Source organism: Marmota flaviventris, chromosome 3 (assembly GCF_047511675.1).
Source record: "Marmota flaviventris isolate mMarFla1 chromosome 3, mMarFla1.hap1, whole genome shotgun sequence".
Taxonomy (NCBI): Eukaryota; Metazoa; Chordata; class Mammalia; order Rodentia; family Sciuridae; genus Marmota; species Marmota flaviventris.
Genome location: NC_092500.1, coordinates 27472103 through 27483489, shown reverse-complemented (window position 1 = coordinate 27483489; position 11387 = coordinate 27472103). Strand labels below are relative to the sequence as shown.

General features: G+C 37.3%; 1 long non-coding RNA gene across 1 annotated transcript; it reads right to left on the bottom strand.

Annotated features, from left to right (window-relative positions):
• Nucleotides 1-1263: 1263 nt before the first annotated feature.
• On the bottom strand, nt 1264-2192 carry LOC114086216 (uncharacterized). Its single transcript, XR_003581621.2, has 2 exons — nt 2122-2192; nt 1264-1505 (listed from the first exon to the last, which is right to left on the bottom strand). It is a non-coding gene; the product is annotated as an uncharacterized lncRNA (long non-coding RNA).
• Between the last annotated feature and the right edge of the window lie 9195 nt (nt 2193-11387).

Sequence of the window (11387 nt, the reverse complement as noted above, 5' to 3'; positions counted from 1 at the left end):
TTACTCATCCTTTATGACCCAGTTTATATGTGATTTCCTGTGTGAAGGTTTCCTAGGTCTCTGTCGACTGTCTTAGTCACTTCCTCTTCTGTGCTCTATTAGTGTTTTGTACATCTCTTACTGCTTCGTCACTGTTTGTTTATGGATTGTCTGGCTCGCTCCCTCTCTGAAGACAGGGAACTCTTTGAAGGCAAGGGTCATTCTATATTTCTTTGCATCCCACCCTACCCCACCTCTAACCCGAAGCCCTTTGAGAACTGAGGCCACCTCATATTCATCTTTTCATCTTCACCCTACTCTTCTCCCCACCCTAGTTCACCTGGCCCAGGGTATACCTCTCTAACCATGCTCAAGAATGCACACCAAAGTAATCAAGTTGCAGAGAACAGACTTTTCACTAGCTCCAGTCTTCAAGGACAAGAAAAGCATGCCTAAAAGAGGCTCTGAGTGATTGGTGATGACCCAGAGCTTCTTCAACATAGAAAGTAAACACAGCTGCTGGAATCTACTCAAAAACATTAAAAATTTGGTGTTTAACTAGACTTTAGAGGATTCTTTAATCTATAGCAGGATAATAAGCAATATTTATTAAATGCTTACTCTCTGCCAGTGTCCCAAGAAATGCACATATTCATTCATTTAGCCTTCAGAACAATGCTCTGAGTTGTTTGTCACATAAACTCAATTTTCAGATGAGGAAGTGAGGTTAACTGACTCAGTGTAGGTCACAGACAATAATGAGCAGAACTAGGAGTCATAATCAGATGGTCCAACTCCAGAGCTCAATCTCTTCATCTCTACTAGATTGCCTTCAAAGATAGAAAAAAAATAACAATAATTTACTCTTTATGGATGGATGAAACTAATACAATAAAGGCTCTTCTTCCTGATCATTTTCAACTCCAAAAAAGATGATGGACTTGTACAGATCCATTGTCATCCTTATGTCCCATACATGCCTGATGATTGTCCACCATTGATGGTGAAATCAGTGGCCATTGGTGTGCACTTACCAAATGAGCTCAAAGAAGATCCAACTCAGAGCCTTGATGGTATTTGATCTACTGAAACAAACTATATCTTTCTCTATGTAAAAGGGTAAGGGTGTGATCATTAATGAAATTACAACCCGTATCCCTGATTGTGCCTGAGCTCCCAGCACAAAATTTAAGAGTCACCTTTACTCTCTCAGACCAAAAGAAGTCTAAAGGACCTGATGAGCAGTTCTTTCAAGCATGCACATCTCCTGTGAGTGAGGTAAAGTCCCAGCCCTCAAAGGATCTTTATTGTCTGATGTTTTCCATCAAAGAAATAGAAACCATCCCTCTCTCCCTCACACCTGGGTATTTTGTATCAGACACTCAATGCATATTCTTCCCAGCAAATCAGTCCAGTTAAGGAATGGGATGAGCAATGGACCTTGGGTGACATCAGCATTCACTGCTCAAACTAGATGATTCATTGTAGACCCAGCCCTTCCCCACTCTGGGCATGAGCTTTCTTATCTGTAAGAGAAAAAAAATGTGTGAGAATCTCTAAGATGATACATAGCTCTAAAAATGGGTGAAACTTAGAAACACACACCCATACAAAACTAGCACTTCTTGCATTCAAGTGATGAATACTCTTGTCCTTTGTAAAAGTCTATTAACTGCACTCATAATTTAGAATCTTACAAAACAGGATATGAGAATTTATCATTTATCAAAGGCCAGGCACAGAGTCAGTTGTGAGGAAGAGAAACAGAATTGAAAACAATCTGAGGCCTGCACAGAATGTCTTATTATCGTCTCCTATCCCATTACCAGGGAATAAAATAAAAGATGACAAGAGAGAGTTTCTCGCATTGGTGATGGACTAGAGGTCTTGCTCACAGGGCACATTTGGGAGCAGCAACCTCTGTGGGCCTTTGCGCAAGAGGTGTAGCAAACATTCCTTCATTGCTCTCATTTGGATGTGGAGTCAGATATGGTTTTCTTGAAACTGTCATAAAATCACCATGAGGGCAATAAAGTCTACTGAACAGTGTTGGAGAAGGTAATGAATGGAGCCCTGTTGGCATGAGAGGTGGAAAGGGGTCAGAGAGGGGATAAGGAAGCAGGAGGATCATTGCTCACTCACCAAATGTGGCTTAGAGGAAAGAAGACTGCACAGGATGCTGGGCCAGACAGGGAACCAACTGTGTGGTTCTGGCCATGCCAGCTTATCTCCTGTTATAAAATAAGAAGATTGCGTTTTATCAGTCGTTTTCATAATGAGTCATTAGAACAAAGGCGTCTCATGGAAAAACCAGATGGATGGAGAGAAGCACAAAGTGGGTTAAGTTCTTGACTCCCCATTCCACCTTCTATGCAGTATTCTCTGCTTTTAAGTGTTTTATATTGGAGTTCAACATAACATGTTATTTCCAAAAAGGTATGCTACACTAATGAATACGACTTTAAAACCACGTAGACCAGATGATCTCAAATATCTCCTCACAATTCTTTCTATGAGTCCACAAAAAAAAAAAATTTATAAATAAACGGGCACATACTTCCTTTCCCAGTCCATTTTGGCACTCTCAGCAAATATTACAGGGTAAAATAAAAATAACGTATTTTGAATTTGGCCCTTTTCCTTTTGTTCATCAATAAGTTCCACAGCTCCTTGACAAAGTGGTCTAAATTATAAAAATCACCAATGGTCTTCTCTTTATTAGAAAATGAGGCTAACTTTCAGCCAGCAAATTGATGTGATTTGTAATTTCCCCAAATCATTATTCTCCTCCTGTTTTATTACAATAATAAATATTTTTGCCATTATGCATGGAGTCTTGATAGAGTCCTTGGACAATCATCTCTAATATCATATTTATGCCTCCTTATCTCTACCACATGAACAGAGGTTGGCAGTCCCCTCCCTAATGTTTAAAAACAAAATGCTGCCTGACTCTAATGAATCCAAATAGTCTGCAGTTTCATAATGCTTTATGCAGTTGCTTAAATCTTCTGTAGGTTGGGAAGCAAAAGATTTTCATTTGCTGGGAAAGTCTCAGAGGTAGTTGGAGGAATGATAGAGACTAATTAAATTGAGATGAGTCCACAGAGAGCAAGCCATCTTTGTGCATAGAGTAAAATGGGAGAAACTGAGAACACTCCACCAGATTGCTTCAGATAACCACATGATCTAACTTCATGGACACTGGCCCCACCAGACTTATAGAATTTGATATTAATTGAGCTGTTTTTCTATACCTAACCAGAACAAAGTCACATTGATATCTCAGATGACTTTGGTTCAAATGTAATAATCAAGGGAAAAAAACAAGAATATTTTATTCTCACTTTTAGAATCTGTTCTAGGTTTTAATCACATAAACAGTATCTTCAATGTTTAATGATCATTCCATTTTGCAGTACTTGAAATGATATGTCCAGGGCCACATATGTGAAGGCTTTTATCCACTTCATTTTCTACACCTGAAAGATGTAGAAGATCAGCATTTTATTGCTTCCACCAGTGTTCTCCCACACTGAAAATGAATGTCAGTACAATCAATCAACAAGTACATGAAAAAATGCTCACCATCTCTAGCAGTCAGAGAAATGCAAATCAAAACCACCCTAAGATACCATCTCACTCCAGTTAGATTGGCAGCCATTATGAAGTCAAACAACAACAAGTGCTGGCGAGGATGTGGGGAAAAGGGTACACTTGTACATTGCTGGTGGGACTGCAAATTGGTGCAGCCAATTTGGAAAGCAGTATGGAGATTTCTTGGAAAGCTGGGAATGGAGCCACCATTTGACCCAGCTATTCCCCTTCTCGGTCTATTCCCTAAAGACCTAAATAGAGCATGCTACAGGGACACTGCTACATCGATGTTCATAGCAGCACAATTCACAATAGCTAGACTGTGGAACCAACCTAGATGCCCTTCAATGGATGAATGGATAAAAAAAATGTGGCATTTATACACAATGGAGTATTACTCTGCATTAAAAAATGACAAAATCATAGAATTTACAGGGAAATGGATGGCATTAGAGCAGATTATGCTAAGTGAAGCTAGCCAATCCCTAAAAAACAAATGCCAAATGTCTTCTTTGATATAAGGAGAGTAACTAAGAACAGAGTAGGGTCGAAGAGCATGAGAAGAAGATTAACATTAAACAGGGATGAGAGGTGGGAGGGAAAGGGAGAGAGAAGTGAAAATGCATGGAAATGGAAGGAGACCCTCAGAGTTATACAAAAGTACATACAAGAGGAAGTGAGGGGAAGGGGAAAAATAATACAAGGGGGACAAACGAATGTCAGTAGAGGGGGCAGAGAGAGAAGAGGGGAGGGGAGGGGAGGGGAGGGGGGATAGTAGAGGATAGGAAAGGCAGCAGAATACAACAGACACTAGTATGGCAATATGTAAATCAATGTATGTGTAACTGATGTGATTCTGCAATCTGTATATGGGGTAAAAATGGGAGCTCATAACCCACTTGAATCAAATTGTGAAATATGATATATCAAGTACTATGTAATGTTTTGAACAGCCAACAATAAAAAATTAAAAAATAAAAAAAAAAGAAAGAAAATGAATGTCAGCCATCTTTTCACCAAATCCAGATGCAGCCTCTAACAATTCTCTAAGCATCTGCAAAAACATTCTTCAGCTGACAGTTAAGATGAAACTTATTCCTCACCCTGAATATTCCCTGGGTATTCATGGATTTAACATTTATAATTTCAACATTCAGAAGTACCCATCAAGATGATGACAGCTATGTAACTTGGTTTAGTCCCATAACTGAATCATCCATGATGAAAAGATTCCTCTGTTAGTAAATGAGCCTAACCCCTCTCAACCTACGAATCTCCACACACATTTTTGAGCTTGTCTTTTTGTTTTCAGAAAAAGCATCTTATAAGTAATAATACAGACTATACATTACAAACTATTATAGACCAGTACTTACCAATTAAGAGAGTTAAAGAATTTATCTCTATATATCTCTTCATAACATTTCCTGCTACTTAAAATCCCATCATAATAACTTCTTCTATTTATGCCCATCCAACTCCTCAATGCTAATTCCATTCATCGTCCACTGATACCATCTAAAGCATGACAATATGAATCAATAGTCACCAAGTTGTTCAGAGAAAAAACCCAGGAAGCATACTTGTATGACCCTCTTTTAACTCCCCACACCCCAGTCTATGAAAAACTCCTATGGATTCTACCTTGAAAATAAATCACAGACTGTCCACTCATCTTTCACCTCCATTGTGACCATCATCATTCAGGTTTTTGTTGCCTCTTTCCTAGACTATTGGTCCTGACCAATCTCCTATCCTTTTGAGTCCTAGACCTAACCATGCTCAATAAAGACACAGTCACTTTACCCACCACCTTTCATAAAGATGGCATTTCCTCTTCTCTTAGTGGGAATACCCCATCCCTGACTTTATACTTAAATGCGACTCTTTCAGGTCCTCCTTCCCGGACCACCTACATAGACCTCCCTCTTTACTCTCCATCACCTCTTGGTCTCTAATTGAACACCAGATTTTCCATCTGCCAGTACATATTCATGAATGTGTTCACTTGCTGCTAGCCTGTCTTCCTTACTAGCCTGGAGATTAGAAACCAGGGACCACCATCCTAACACAACTTGATTTTAATGGACCTCTTCATGGCTGCCTGGAATCATTGGCAAAAATCTAAGAACTGGACTCTTAGATTCAAGTTGCCCAATCTACAAAGCCACATTGCCTCTCATTTTATGGTTGCTACAAGTCTCCGCCAGTTTAAGGTTAAGCAATTTGTAAAAGAGAAATGGGAATTACTTCATGTAAGTAAACAACTCATTACCCTTGCAAAAGATTGTCTCCAGCCTGAATCATTGCAATACTTTCATGTATACTTACACCACTGTCATTCTTCTCAGAGACCCCATCATAAACTAGCTAAAATGTATATTATGTGTCAAATACCAGGGCCTTTTCAGAATAAGACCAAACAGACCCCATTTTCACAGAATTCACATCTCATTGAGAAAAACAGATGTAAACCAAGGAATAAACAGGAAACATTGTGGGAAAAACACAGAGCTATAGGAGCACGTTGTGACAATCTGTTTCTAGGGCTCAGGGAAGATTAGTACCTGAGGATGAGTAAGAGGCAAGAAAAGTCACTCAGACATCAGGAGGCTGGTGAGAAGATCAGGGAATAAAAGTGGGCTTTATAAATTCTAGCATTGTGAGCAAGCACAGTGATACCAGAGTACAAAACACACTGGAGGAAAAGATAAGGAGTTAGCACACTGGGGCTGGCCAGGAGCCAGATCTTCTGCAGCACAGTGGGAATTTGGACTGTTCTTCTAAGTGGAGGAGTAATGTAGCCCAGCTTCCATCCCTTACCCAGAGATCACTTCCAGCAACCTTTGGCATGTAGCACTAAGTATCTGTTAGGTACTTACGAGTCACTACATGGCTCAACTATGAGCACAGTAAGAAGTATGCACTACAAGGGATTTAACTAACTATGCTATGTGTCTGTATTTGAAAGATAGTAGGCAATGAATAGATAATATCTAAAATTGAAAGCTCTAGAAATACCTGTAGAGAAACATTATTTAAAAATAAGAGAGTAAAGAGTTGAAAGATTTGTAAGCAGCAACATCCAAGTCAAAAGAGTAGAAAATGGAAATGGGATGGGGTCAAGAATGGCCAGGGATTGTATTAATTTTAATTTTCATGTCTGTATTGTATTGTTACTTTTATTGTCATTAGCCATGACTAGGTTTTTAACAGATGCACAAGTTAAGCATGCTCACTCGCACTAGCACACACTTGCACTCCTTGCAAATTCTGTCCTAAACAGAGAGGAAGAGAGAAGCAGTCATGGCAGTGCCTACTGACCATCTCACAGGTGGGTCTCATGCCCCTGCATTAGTTCCTGGGCCAGTCATATCCACAACAGGAAAAAAAAAAAGTAGCCTCTGCCCTTCTTTTATTTTTATATATTTGTTTGTTTATTTATTTATTTATTTATTTATTTTTGAGGAGTCACAATCAGGCTGCCGTACAACCTTTGGATTTTCAGTACTTGTGACAATTTGAAGTTATCTGCTTAAATGCTGAGTTAAGATCCTAAGAATACTCCAGAAACAGATCCACTGGGAGTCCAGATTTCAGAGGAAACTAGGACAGCACAGAAGCTTGAATTCCAAGTGCCAGGATGCAAGATCCAGAGATGGAGCACCTACTGTCTTTGCTTTGGCTGCAATATGCACTTAGGTATGGGAAGTAGATTGCACACAGATGCCGAGATGTTATAGCAAAGGTCTTTCAGTAGCTTGGCAGCTCACAACTGCCTGTCCATTCCATGGAGACGTGTGGTACTGGACAAGGACAGAACATAACCCATCTTTTACTACCTATAAGTGAGAAGGAGTGACAGAGAGAGAGCATAATGGAAACTATCTACTAAAGAGAGGACCTATGCTCCCAAGCACTTTAGAAGAAGCCCTTTGACTGACAATGCTAGTTGAAAATCATTCTTATTTAGCAAAATCATTCCCCCCTAATTTTCTATACCAGATAAAATTTAATTAGGCTTACTTAAATACATTGAAAGAAAAAAATGAGAGGAGGAAAGAAAGGTATTAAATGTTTTATAAATGAAAAATGTTACTTCTTCAGAATACGTTTTTTATGTAATAAATTTTAGTGTTATAAATGCTAACACAATTTCACCTCCACTTAAAGTCAGTGAGGAAATCTGAGTATATTTGTTTCTTCTGAGAGTAGGGAGTTCTTTTTAATTGTTATTGTTTTTAGGTTTTATTTGTTTTTTTAACTAAATACTATTTCCCAAAATAATATCAGCAATTTCTTCATTATATCTTAAAACAATAACTTCCATGTAAGTGAATGTTAAATGTTATTAAGTACAAACAGCATAATAACTAAAAATAGTTCAAAACATCTAGCTGCAGTTTGACAACAATCTTGCTCTAGCCAAGTTCCCCATTAATTGCACAATCTATATTTTGGGAAAGGCAGAACTCAATTGTTTCAAACAAAATTTCAAGCCTGGTACATTTCCTTCCCTTTGTTAGTTTCAGTTAAATGAATTATTCTTCTAAAAGAGAAAAAGAAGAAAGGGAGGCTTCTCCAGAAAGCTCATTTAATATGTGTATTTCATTAAGGGCTTTAATTATAAAGTTGCAATGGATAGTTTCTGTCCTAAACATCGCTGGAGAGATTTCAGTGTTTGGGAGCATTTTCTCCATCCTTTGCCATAACACACTTTGTACTGACAAATAGCAAACAGCAAATTACCAGCTTCACCAAAAAAGATGCTTAAACCTATAAGGGCATAAAAGCAAAGTGGAAAAGGTTTTCTAATATACTATAGGCAATAGTATATTAAAAAATTATCAACTCATTCAATTGCCTCTTCTAAAGTAAAAGAACATGAATAACTCATTTAGAATAGCAAGTAAACTTTCTCTGCATTGGTGAATGCTACTTATGGACAATTGTTATCATTTCACATCATTGAATTTCAATATTCAAAGCATGAGTATATGGCTACAAGGGGATATGAATAAGCATCAAATTCAGTTTTATCTCCAAATATGATAATTCCTATCCAGAAAAATAATCTTCCTGTGAGTATATTTTGTCCCAGCTGAGCTAGATTTCTCAATTACTAAATTATCTACAATTTTGAGACTTTCAACACTGATACTATGAAGAATAAACCAGAAATCCTGTGTCTAATAGAAGAAAATGTAGGCCTAATATTCATCATGTCTGATTAGGCCCCAACTTCCTTAATATGGCTCCTATAGCACAAGAATTAAAAATCAAGAATCAATAAATGGGATGGATTCAAACTAAAAAGTTTCTTCTCAGCAAAAGAAACAATGAGGTAGCGAGCCTACATCTTGGGGGCAAATCTTTACCCCTCACACATCAGATAGAGCACTAATCTCTAGAGTATATAAAGAACTCAAAAAGCTAAGCACCAAAAAAAAAAAAAAAAAAAACCAAAAACAAATAACCCAATTGGCAAATGAGCCAAGAAACTGAACAGACACTTCTCAGAAGATGAAATACAATCAATTAACAAATATATAAAAAATTATCATCTCTAGCAATTAGAGAAATGCAAATTAAAACTACTCTAAGATTTCATCTCACTACAGTCAGAATGACAGCTATTAAGAATACAAACAACAATAAGTGTTGGTGAGGTTGTGGGGGAAAAGGTATACTCATACACTGCTGGTGGGACTGCAAATTGGTGCAGCCAATATGGAAAGCAGTATGCACATTCCTTGGAAAACTTGGAATGGAACCACCATTTGACCCAGTTATCTCTCTCCTCAGTCTATACCCAAAGGACTTAAAAACAGCAAACTACTGGGACACAGCCACATCAATGTTTATAGAAGAACAATTCACAGTAGCTCAATTGTGGAACAAACCTAGATGCCCTTCAGTAGATAAATGGATGAAAAAATGTGGTATATATACACAATGAAATGTTATTCAGCAATAAAAGAGAATAAAAATATGGCATTTGCAAGTAAATGGATGGAGTTGGAGAAGATAATGCTAAATGAAGTTAGCCAATTCCCAAAAACCAAATGCTAAATGTTTTCTCTGATATAAGGAAGCTGTTTCTTAGTGGGGTAGGGAGGGGGAGCATGGGAGGAATAGATGAACTCTAGATAGGGCAAAGGGGTGGGAGGGGAAGGGAGGGAGCATGTGGTTAGAAATGATGGTGGAATGTGATGGACATCATTATCCAAAATACATGTATGAAGACACTAATGGTGTGAATATACTTTGTATACAACCAGAGATATGAAAAATGTTTTCTATATGTGTAATATGAATTGTAATGCATTCCACTATCATCTATAACAAATTAGAATAATTTTTTTTAAAAAAAGCATAATAAATTGAAATGGCAGAAAGAGAAGAGTGATCATGGGAATAGATGCACACTCCATCCTGGAATTTTACATTAAAAGGGTTGTTTATGAAATCCTTGAAAAAATAAATCCTACACAGCAATTTTTAAAACAAAGTGCCCTACACTTACATAAATGCTTATTTAATCCCTAGAACACTTTGGAAAATATCCTGTTGTTATCTCTTTTTTTGTACAAAGAACCCAACAAATAAAGAAGCCAGTAATTTTTATGAAGTCATATGGATTATTAAGTGACAGAGTCAGGGATCAAGTCAAGGACATATTCAAAATATGTATAGTTTTTAATCTTACTTTGATTTCATGTGATTATTGATGTATCATAGAGATACATATTGGCATGGGAAAAAAGTTTCCATGTGCAAATATATCAGTGTCAAAGATATAGATGTCTTCTTTGGTTGGTATGACTCAGAACAATTTTTTTCTTCCTGTTATTGTTTTGTGTTTATTATTTATAACTCTAATGATTGTGTTTTGTTCATGTAATAAAATAAATAAGATATTTTAAGAATAAAATGAAATGGTAACACTTAAGTTGATTTATTTAATGACTAAATGAAGACAGTGGTTCTATTCTATTAATAATAAAAAACAGCTAATAGTTTGAGGGCTTCTCTTTGGGAGAATATCATGTCACGTCTTATACTAAATTATCTCATTTAGTCCTCTCAATCTTCTTATGATCAAGATATTATTTATTATCCTCCTTCTATAAGTGGTGAAAATAAGGCACAGAGAGTTTGCATAATTTGCCCAAGGTCACATAACTGCAGATTGCAAAACTATCATCTTAAACTTGTCTCCAGAATTTAAACTCCTAAACACCAAAGTAACAGTCTCTCCCCAGTTTTGAACTCTCCATGTCTCCACTTGGAGACAGTCTGACATTTCCTCCATAATGGGGTCAGTCTCATCTCAAGGCTAGATGGCTAGAAGGTTTTTTTCAATTCATGTCCTAAGTAAAAAAAATATAAAGCCATTTTAAAGGTCTATTTATGTAGAAAGATGTTCTCATTAGCCTTTAGATTTTATATGCATAAAACACTTTGTTAAAGTACTTACCAGTATACTGTAATAACTTTTGTCTCACTTTCATATAATAAAGTACAGAGCCATTTTTTTTTGTTGTTTTGTTTGCTTGCTTTTTTTGGGGGGGGGTACTTGGGATTGAACTCAGGGGCACTAACTACTGGGTCATTTCCCCAGCCCTATTTGTATTTTATTTAGAGACAGGGTCTTACTGAGTTGCTTAGCACCTAGCTGTTGCTGAGACTGGCTTTGAACTCATGATCTTCCTGCCTCAGCCTCCTGAGCCACTGGAATTACAGGTGTGCGCCACTGCACCCAGCCGGAGCCAAATGTGTTTTAAAAAGCATTTCCATGATTTAAATTA